An 11610-nucleotide genomic window follows, 5' to 3' on the forward strand; every position below is an offset into this window, starting at 1 on the left:
CTTTCTTCTGTCCTTGCTTTGGGGTTTCAGCTTTGGTGTTGGGACAAAGCACTTGTGTATTCTGGCATATGGTGAATTCCTTGTGCTAGGGGGAAAAAAAAAAAGGACTTAATCAATCACCCCATTTCAGCTTATTAACTTTTCTTCTCAAGGGTAATTTAAAGAAAACATGAGCCTTATAATCAGCTCTGATGAATTTGGAGACGTGATGGTGCTGACATATTAGAAGGTCCATGCAATAAAATAAGAATGATGGGTTACACTTACATTATTATGTTTCCATCTCCTTTAATTGACGTTGCTGTGGATTTCCATCACGCTAGGCAGCTGAGATGTGTGCCAGAGCAGCAGGTGCTCCATGATAGCACTGCAAGCTCCACCTCATGGGTCTCTGCATGTGCCAGGCTGCCCATAGCTGATCACAGTCAGCTCTTCAGCTTTGGTTGATGCTTAGGAAATGAAACGCTCAACTGCCCTGTCACTATTCCATAGAGAAAAAAAAATAATAATTAAGGAATGTTAATAGCTGAAGATGATTGTAACAATACTGCCCATTAGATATCTTCGATGATAACATCAAATTTGAGGTAACACAACTGCACTCTCTTGCTTGTGTGTACACACACACACAGGCGTATAGTTCTTATCTGAATACTGACTTCCAAAGATGGACTAGGTGTAAAAAACGTTACTCACATTTATTTAAGAAAATGTCACTCAGTCTGCTATGATGTGATGTACTGTCCTGTGGCAGTAACTGTGACATCTCTTGATGCAGACATCATGTCTTCATTATGTGTGCTTGCAGCCCACAAAGCCAACTGTGTCGTAGGCTGCATCAAAAGAAGTGTGGCCAGCAGGTCAAAGGGAGGTGATTCTGCCCCTCTGTTCCGCTGTTGTGAGACCCCACCTCGAGTACTGTGTCCAGTTTTGGAGCCACCAACACAAAAAGGACATGAAGTGTTGGAGCAAGTCCAGAGGAAGGCCATGAAGATGATCAGAGAGCTGGAGCACCTCTCCTATGAAGACAGGCTGAGAGAGTTGGGGTTGTTCAGCCTGGAGAAGAGAAGACTCTGGGGAGACCTCATAGTGGCCTTCCAGTACCTGAAGGGGCCCTACAGGAAAGCTGGGGAGGGGCTTTTCACCAGAGAGGGTGGTGACAGGACAAGAGGTAATGGCTTTAAACCAGAAGAGAGTAGATTTAGATTAGACATCAGGAAGAAATTCTTCATTATGAGGGTGACAAGATGCTGGCACAGGGAAGCTGTGGAAGCCCCATCCCTGGAGGTGTTCCAGGCCAGGTTGGACGGGGCTTTGAGCAACCTGGTCTAGTTGAAGGTGTCCCTGCCCATGCAGGGGGATTGGAACTAGATGATCTATAAGGTCCCTTGCAGCCAAAGCCATTCTATGATTCTGTGATCACCTAGATGTCTTTTGCCTGTATTTCCCTAAGGTGGTACTGGGGAGGTAGCAGAGGAGCTGGAAACCCTGGCTGTGGGTCCATGAACAGGTATCCATCCTGGCATGGTCTTTTGTGCTGTTTGCCCTGAAAGGAGCAGAATACACCCAGGTGTTTGCTCCGGGACACATGTAAGTGTGCTGTACAATCAGGCAATCCCAAATTAATGGGAAGAGTTGTGACTGTGTGATTTTATCATGTGTTTGTGTCTACACAGGTTTCTGATGGATGGTCATCTATATTTCTTATCTAACTGAAAGGCTATCATGTACAGGACCTACTTCAAAAGATGAGGGAAGGCTTTGGGGTTTTTATGCCACTCCTGTAACTTGGAATTTGTTTAGCATAACTTCTCAGTTGTGGTGAGGCTTTATGTAAGATTAATGTGGAGTGTGAAGGGTTGTTTTTTATTGTTTCCATAAAGAAAGAAATAGATTCCTGAAAATTTATGCTCTGTGGCTATCAAAACTGAAGTAGAACAGAAACATGCTAAAATATTTAAGCTTAACTTTAAAAATAGAGAACTGAAAAACTCTGTGCAAAAATAGTTTTGAAACAAGGTAATTGAATATCTAAATGGGAAATTAACATAAAAGATTATATATGTGAAGGACCAGACTTTTTCTCCCACTAATACAATATGTCCTTTAGGTCAGCAGTCATAACTGACTTAAAATGGCTGCTCCATCAGGCACTTTAAACCCTCTCCTGTCTGCTTGCCTCCTCTGCCACATAACATCTCAGACTCCATGAGGGAGTAACCAGCTGCCAGGCAGGAGCAATGGTGGGAAAACCGCAGCAGTGTGGCAAACAGCAACCCTGCCCAGGGAAGGTGCAGCAGGACGGGAAGAGAGTCCCTGCCTGATTGGCAGGGGAGACCCAGGAACAAGAGGCTGGCCAACTGGGGACGAAGGAGCGAGTCCCGGAGAGCCATAGAGAAGCTGCCTGCCTGCTGCTTGTTGCTGCTCTTTGGATGGACACTGAACCTGCTATTGCTTGCCTTTTGGCGGTTTGCCTGCTCCTTGGGGGTCCCTGCTTCCCTGCAGTCCCGGGCTGCCTGTGGTCCCTGCTTTCCTGTGGGGTACCTGCCTGCCTGTGGCCCCTGCTCGCCTGCAGAACCCGCCTGCTGCCAACCACCTGCGGTGAGACTTCTTCCTGCCACTTGTGGGCTCTAAGACCAAGTTGCAGGGAAGTCATCTGCACCTAATATATGAATACCTAGACCATCGCAGGAATTAAGTAAGGGATTGCATTTGGTGTCATTCCCTTCATGAGAGGTTCCTCCCTGACTTACCTCCACACAAACCACGACCCTATACAGAACAGGTGTCGGGCATATCCCTCCTTCCTCTTCCCCTCTTAGACAATAAGAGTTATTCTTGATGTGTAAATAATAAGGTGTGTTCATATATAAGTATTACTACATGTGTAAGTATCTGATGTTTCAAAGACCGTATCTCTCCTGAACCCTTCCTCCCCTAAACTGTGTTAAATTCCCTAATAAACTGTTTTAATTTGTTAAACTATAAACTTCCGGTCAGTCTAAATTTGTGGGTGTGGTAGGAGGCATGATTCAGTATTGCACCTTACAAGACAGCTTGTGGAGGCTGCTCCTCGGAGAGGCCCACGCTCAGACCCTTGTTTCCACTAACAAATTTTTCCCATAAGGAAGACAAACTGTGTTTTAACATCCTGACAAATCGTGCTGGTTCGTGACAATATATAAACATTGCAGATGAGAATTTGTAGTAATCTATGTTGGCAGTAAATCTACATTGGTCTTATTAAAAAAATAAAACAATTTCCAATTGCACTCTAAAGAAGTTCACCAGAACCATTTCCAAAAATTAACTTTCATGATACAATAGACTTCCATATTTCTACTTTTGTAGAAATTGAACCATGAAATGCCAGAGGCAGCCCTTAAATGCCTTTATACTTATGTATAGAGGAATTATGTGTTATCTCACTCACATAATGCAGGTAAAAGTAGGACTGGAGATTAGCTTGGCGGAACTGGTGTGAGATAATGTCTCCAGGCTAGAGGGCGGCAACCCCTATGGAGCACTCATCTCCTGTGGACCTGTTCATGGCCCTTCCTGTAAGTCCTGCTTTGCTTGTCTGTAGTACTTGGCCATCTTTTCCTGAGCCTTCCTCATTTTCCAAGATGGTCTCATATCTATGCATTTAAAAAGATTTGAGGGGCTCCTCATCAGTCTCTCTCTCTCTGCTGTGCTTTGGAAATAGGCTGAATAGGTCGCATTAAAAGCAAGATACTGCTTTTAAAGTGTGTTCCTGCTTTGTAGTACTGGCTTTCCTTCAGAGAGAGCATTAGCTGTGATGAGATAGCAGGGGAAAATTACCTGCATTTTATTCCAACAGAAGAACAAGCTATCTGACTTGGGGTTGAATCTGACATTTAATCCTCTCATCCACAGAAGGTGGTTTTCTCGTGTACAATTAAGTTTATTTTGCAATGCTATACGTTGAGAAGCTTTTCTGGGCTTTGTTTATCCTGACTTTAGAGAAATGATCCGTGCTCTGTTTTTGATAAATTTCTCCTTGTGTTCAGTTATGACAGATAATCCTTTGAATTGACTGCATAAAAATACTGTAGCAGCAGAGCAGAGCAAAGATCTAACTGCATTTATGTCTATATTCCACCTTTAAACATGAACAGCTGTGCATACATTCATGTGTCTGACTGTGCTGCCATCCAGAAGCTTTTCCTTTTTAATAAACAAATGTTTCCTTCTTTAATCTGTGTGTGTGTTTTATCTCTGTTCCTGCAACACAATTTTCTTGTCCACATATGTTTGTCAAATCTTATTTGTATAATTAAACAAAGCATACAACAGGGAGAACCCGTGCTGAAAATGGTAGAGAACTAATCTCTCTCCCCGTAGCTGAAATAAAACAAGCTATTTCTGTCTTGCACACCATTACTATTTTGTTTTGGAAAGCAAAACCCTGCATTTATGAATACTGAAAGACTCTTTTTGAAATCACTGCATGGTCTTATTTTACAGTCCAATTAACTGGAGGGAGGAACATTCAAGGAGAGCTCATGAATTTTCTATATGCAAAAGGATAGATTGATTCATAGCAGCAGCATATATTTATGCCTGGTGGGATGAAATAATTTTTTGCACTTTAGTTGTCTCTGGCAGTCATTCATTGATCATGGTAATGACATTCTTGGTCAGTTCATCATTCTCTAGGAATTTCCTGATGTTACTTTGGAAGCTGGAATAATTAAAAGTGTGGTTGCACAGAAAACAAAGTGAAATTTGTGTTTGTAAAATCAGGGGGCAGAAAGTTTCTTTTTAGGGCTTTGAATTTAAAATGTCTTGCAGAAAAGCCTTGTTGTAAAAACATTTATTTAACACCTCAGTAAAGAAAACAGCAGCTCTGCTAGTATTTGTGTTCCCGAAAGGTCTGCAACTCAGGGCTAAGAAAGCTGCAACTAGTAGCCTCTTTCATTACAGTTTATAAGGTATTTAGCTAAGAACTCTTTTGCCCTGCAATTATTGTTATCTGGCTTAGGTTTATTACTACTTTTGCCAGAAAAGTAACACTGTGCCCAGTTCCTCAACTAAATTCCTGCTTTCAACTTCTGAGAGAGGAGGGAAAAACATAAAGACAGTACTAGAAAGTGCACAGTAAAAAAAACCCAATAAAATATTTTTCTTCTAGAGTCCCCTCTTCCATGACAGGATTCATCGGTGTTCTTTCTGATGTGACAAAGTATGTTTTTGGTATTATGCTGCCAAATATTTACTCAGAGGGATTATTTTGAGCTGAATATGTGGAGAATGCAGATAGGCAGGTGTAAAAGAGGGAGATTTTCTTTGGAGTGGAACTACACTCTCCTGCAATGTGTAGGCCCGGCCAGCTGTCGACAGCATTGCTTCATATGAAATTCAATGTTAAAAGTATTTCCATAGCAGTGATGGAAGTGAACTCTGAAGCACTGTTTCCAGCAGTAACTCACAGCCCCATTTAAGCAGAGGGACAGGGAAGGCTTTATCTCTAAAATGGAAACAAGCTTCTGGCTTCAACAGCTGATCTAGCTCATATTCAAACAAAATACCCACCATTGTTATTAGCACCTTTTTGTTACTGCCATAATAAATTATATATAAGCTGTAAGAATAATAAATTTTTAATAAAATATATATATATCTAGAGGCAACTCCATGCTCTGCAGTGTCTTTTTCTTTCTGTGTGCTTTCCTCTGTGCACCACAAACGTTGTTCCACATCTTTTGGATGAGCCTGACTTTTCTAACCAAAACAATCTTCTTTTGAAGCAATCAGTCCTTCAAAATTTTTTCTTTCTGCTTCACTTGCTGAAAAGATCGAGGTGTCATATTTTCGTGTTATTGCCTTAGAAACACCCATTCCAACAACTGTAATATTTCTACCCACCCCCCACATACACATGCCTCATCAAGCCAGTGGCATTTTCCATGTCAAGGCACAAGTTGGCATAAGCACGAGAAGCAACTTGGCAACATTTTGGATTTGTTTTGTTGTTTGATTTTTTGTGTGTTGGTTTTGGTTTTGTTTGTTTGTTGTTGTTTTATTTTTCTAATGTGGTACATTAGAAAAAAAAAAGTGAATTGGTGTGACCACTGTTCAGTCCAATAAAAGACTTCTGGCTCTGATCCCACAAGTTACCATAGCAGGGTATATTTCTAGCCCTTCACTGAATCCCAGTGATACACACGTAACTGTGCTGGTGCACGGATATAGTGTGGGGATCCAGTTCACTATGCTTGAGACATTAGGCTGTGGGTTTTTTGGGTGCTTGTTCCTGATCATGTCTCTTCCTCTAGCATTTTGTCCAGGACAAGGCATGTACTTTTTTTCAAAGCAGGAATACAGGAGATGTGGTGTAACACAGTATGTTATGCATTTATTTATTTATTTTTAAATCAGGAGTTGCTATTCAAAATTTCTGTCTTACTAGAAATGTAGCCATAGTTGTACAAGATTCACTTACTCTGAAGGCAGAAATTTCATGCAGGTCTGAGGGCATATTTTGATTTAAAGGTCTATCTGGTTGTATACTGTGCTGCTAATCAATCCAGACAAGAAAATTTGTGCAGATCGTACCGGGCATTAAATAATATCTTGCCTTCATGGCTGCATCTACCCTACTAAGAAGCGGCACAACATAGTTCAGCTCCATACACCTATAGGTACAAATTCCTGCTCTGAAGCAGGGGTCCCTGCTTGCTGCAGGGTGCCTTCTGTGCAGCCTGCCCTGAAGGTGCCCACACACTCTCTGGAGGAAGATACAGGCCAAACCAGCACCAATAAATGTGGCGACAATGTAATGTCATAGCCAGGGAGGCAGAGGCTGGCCTGTAGTCCAGCTCTGTTTAATTTACCAGCCCTGGAGCAGTCCTGAGTCTGACAGCAAAGAGACCCACCTCATCCCTGTCACACACAGCTTACACTCGTCACCTCAGCAGCATCATTCAGCCAGAATTTCCTTTTGCTGCACAAACCTTTAATATCCCCAGTCAGGGAAGATGCAGGAAAAAAACACTTGCCAATATATACCTATGCATGGGGCTGCTGTGCTTGTTCCCAACCACCTTTCCCTTTCCTCATAAGCAGCAATGCTAAATTGGATCACTAATTTTCCCTGCATATATTTTGAAGGAGGGGGATGCTCACTTGGAGAAAACATCTTAAATTTTTAAGAACTTGCAAAAGACACTGTAACTCTGGCAGATTGCAAGGAAGAGGAAATTTGTGGTTTTGAATAACATGAAGTGGCGCCAGCTCCTCTGCTTTTATTCCAGGAGAAATTTTATTAACTGTTGGGAAATAAAATCTGCCTCAAAATTTCTCTATCATGGAGCTCTCAGATACAACATCCTCAGCTAACATGGCAGTGGCTGGAGGGCTGGCAGCAGAGCTGGCATGGAGGGGATGCTGCCGAACCTTGCTTAGAAGCTCTCAGCACCATGTGTTTGTTTGCTACAAATCTGTTTTGCCATACTAGGTACTGTACAATGGCCCTGGAAGAGCATGCTCTGGATTTTGGCAACTGTGGGCAGTGAGGGAGGAGCGCTACAGAAGCTCTGCAAACAGGGATCTGGAGCTCTGCAGCCACTTGGCAGCTCTCTAACCCGCTCACACTGGCTCAGGGTAGAAACCTGGGACAGAAGTTCACAAGTCAGGGTTGGGAAACATCTGGTTTACATTTGCCCAGGAAGGTTTGCATCTGACACCAACTGCTTGGGGTGATGGAGAGAGGGAGAGTATTTCTCAAGCATCTTCAGACAGGGCACAGTTTCTGAGCTTGAAGTAATAAATTGAGGTTTAAAGAATCCATCTGAAATCAGATGGCTAAAAAAGAAACATTCTCTGAGAAGACATAACTGTGTATGTTAACAACCCAATTTCTCTTTCCCCTTTGTTGTGCCAACTTTTGTAAGAATCTGCGTAGAGGCTTTGGGAGAAATATTTGGCCTGCAAACAGGAAAGTTTGCTCAGCAGCACTGTAAAACTGCAGGAGCTCTAAATTGCTCATTTTACAGTATTGTGTGCACTGACACCAGTGTAATATTTAGAGCAATCACTTCCTAACCATTTTCTTCAGCACATATTGAGCCCACAAGCAGAAATCAGGAGCACACCAGATGTTACTCTAATGTCCCACAAGATGGTGACAAAATAATTCTAATTACACAGCACTTTGATTTGTGGTACATACAGACTTAGTGACTCCAAATATTTCCTTAGCATCAGTTGCATTAAACTCTGCTCATATAACACACTTTAGTCATATTCTAGCGTCTCACTCATTTGGCAGAGGTTCATTCTTGTAAGTACTTTGTTGATTATATTTTAAATTAACTTAAGAACTACATAGTGAGTTTCAGTCCTCCCACATTAGGAATCACAAGTTATCTGAATGCTGGAGAAGGAAAAGCACTTTTAGCACTTCTGATCCATCACTTTGCTAGACTGCTTAACCTCCCTCCTTTTGTGAATTTTTGGTGTGAGGTCTTATGGTGCATAAACACTTTCCTTACTGAATTCAGGATGAAAAAAATAGGCTCAGTAAATTCAGCATAAGAAAGGTGACCACTGTAGAGCAGGTACGTGATTGCCAGAGGCAAGTCTGGGACAAACATGGTGAGGAAAAACTGAGATTCTAGAAAAACAGGAGGGCTGTAAATGCTCTCCCCTACCTTTAGCCTCCAAATTTGGGCTATTTGCCATCATTTGTGCCTATTTTCTTCTTTGGGCAACCAAGATGAGAAACCTAAAAGGGGCCTGATCTGCAGAATTTGCCTCTTGGAAATGGTGCCCTCAAACTCAGCACTGGAGACCAAGCAAGCATCCCACACTACAAACTGCTTGTCTTTTGGGGGTAGATGTATTGTTCAATATTAGAAACAGTTGCTTCCCCTGGTCCTATTGTTATACAAACAATAGAGGAACCAGTGCCTTTTTTAGCCAGTCAAGGGACAATAGAAACACTGCAAAAGTTACCTCTTCGTTTCAGTGAAGGCAGGAGCTGATTTTCATAGACTGAATGACTCCAGCCATTCAGGTGCCTGAAAAAGATTGTGAAGAAAATACATTCCCAGCTGTAGCTGTGGGTTTCTATCAATAGATGGCAAGATCAGACTATTTTTTTGGCTAAGACTTACCAATGCATTTCAGTGACTTGAAAGCCATAGGATCAGATTTTCAAAGCTGTTTAGACATCTAATTACCAGTGATTTGAATATGAATATGAATCTGGAGTCTAAATATGTTCAATTTCTGGCCAGAAACTCCACTTAAAAATTATTTATGCATTCAGGAGCCAATGTTAAATGTATAGCTTGTGTGATAAAGTAGGGCTGTGCAAGACACCCAGCTTGTTCTGAACAAGCTTGTTTGGCGATCAGAAGAGGTGCACCCTCATGAGCACGGCAGCCTGCCCAGGAAAATCAGCCCTGCTGAGGCATGTGCTTAGATCATCTTCAGAATCTCACCTCCCACTCTCAGCACTGCAAAGACATTTGCTGTGAATTTCTTTCCTATGAATTTTGGCCAGAACCAGCACAGGCTGACTGCAATGCACTTGTGATTTTTAGTATTACATGTGAGATTCAGTTGGATGACTTGTGGCAATGTTCAGCTCCTGCCCTGGGAGGTGGGGTGTAGTCAGTTGGGAAAGCACACTTTGATGACAATGCAAGCAGCAGGAAGTAAGATGTTTTAAACTCAGGGACAGCTCTGTCCTCAGCAGCAGCAGCTTAGTAGTACTTGGTGGGAATTATTATTTTCCCATTTTAATTGTAAATTTAAGGGTTATTATCCCTCTCTCCATCTCTCCCTCTCCCTCCCTCATCTCTGTGTCTCTTTTTCAAATGCCATGTAATCTCCATCCCAGACCGGCTCTGTGGCAAGTTCCCACGCAGGTGTCTCTTCATGTTCTACATTGTTCCACACCTCCTGTATTGTCTGATGCAGTGTTTGACACCTGGCAGTGGAGGAAACCCAGCCCTGCTCTGCTGGCACAACCACACTGAACATGTTCCTGCTGCCTGCACCTACTTTTGGCAGGTTTTTAAATGTAAGCAAAGAGAATGATCACAAGCAGAACCATGCTTGTCTGGAATTGGAGTAGTCAATTCTATAATTTTCATATAAGAAGTTAGATGCCTAAACCCATGTGCAATGTATAAATAAACATGACCTAATTTTAAGCACCTGCCATTCCCAAGGCCTTTGCAGGCATTATTCAAATGTGCAGTCTTTGGCACCTAACTGGGAAAGTTTTGGCTTCTGTTTCCAGAATCCTGTAAGAAAGCTCATTTTTGTGCCATGATTTTAAAGGCATAAATACAGTGATCTGAAAGCAAGCTTCTGGGCTTACCATCAATCCTGGGCAAAGCATCAGAGTTACTGATGAAGAGTTCTCTTCACAGCAGGATGCTATTGGACATGCCAGTTGATGTGGTTTTACGGAAAACCGCTTGGCATAGCCACCTAGGATCATTTTTCAAGCTAATTTAACATGGATATTTTAACAAAACAAGGTTGGTTGGTAAAGGTTTTAAGACTGATAAAATTTCCTTGGGCTTCTGCAGGGCATTTAACATAATCAGTGTGATTTTTTTTCATTAGCAGAAACAACAAAAATGTCACTGTAGAAGAGAGACATCTTCAGATGACTGTTTCTCTAGTCAGGCCCCACAGGGACAGGTTCTTGGCCCTATACAGCAGAGAGAGGGAAAAATATTTAAGCTATGAATAAAAACGCCACAGAAAATGGAGAGCCCCACCTTTCCATTGTTAGTTGACTTTCCAACTAGAAGGCCAGCCAGATCAGGTAGCTCAGGATCTCATACAGTTGAGTTCTGATAATCTCCAACAATGGAGATTCCATGGTCTCTGGGCACCCTCTTCCAGTGTCTGACTACCCTCATACTCTGTCAAGTTCTGGTCCTCACAAATCAAAAAAGATGCAGACACACTGAATAAGGCCCAAAGGAAAGCCACGAAGATGAACACAGAGCTGTAGAACTTGCACTTTGAGGAAAGACTGAAGGAATTAGGTCTCTTTTCCTTTCAGAAGATGATACTGTAATAATGTAGCCCTTAGAGCTATCTCTTCTCCCTTGATTCCAGTACTTCAGGGGCAGCTACAAAGAGGATGGTGGCTCTCTCTTCACTAGGAACCACACATAGAAGACAAGGGACAACAGGTACAAGTTGAACTAGGAGAGGTTTCCTCTTGATATGAGGAATAATTTTTTTTATAGGGAGTGCAATCATTCACTGGAAGAACATCCCCAGGATGTGGCAGAGTCCCTATCAGTGGAGGTTTTCAAGATGCAATTGGACAGGGTGCTAGATCTTGTCTCCCTTTCCCACAAATTTTGGATCAGATGATCTTTCAAAGTCCCTTCCAGCCTGGGCTGACCTATGATTATATAATTCTAATTTACAGGCACTAAGAGAGTGTGTGATTTGTAACTAGTCAATTTATGACAGCTATAGAGTAAAATTGGACCAAATTCAGGAAAAGACATGAAGGTCCTGAGTTTGTGTCTCTGCATTATCCAAAAAACAAGGCCAAATAATTTTTTACTTTTATTCTGTTCTCTCTTTGGGCAGTGTGATACA

Source organism: Apus apus, chromosome 1 (assembly GCF_020740795.1).
Source record: "Apus apus isolate bApuApu2 chromosome 1, bApuApu2.pri.cur, whole genome shotgun sequence".
Taxonomy (NCBI): Eukaryota; Metazoa; Chordata; class Aves; order Apodiformes; family Apodidae; genus Apus; species Apus apus.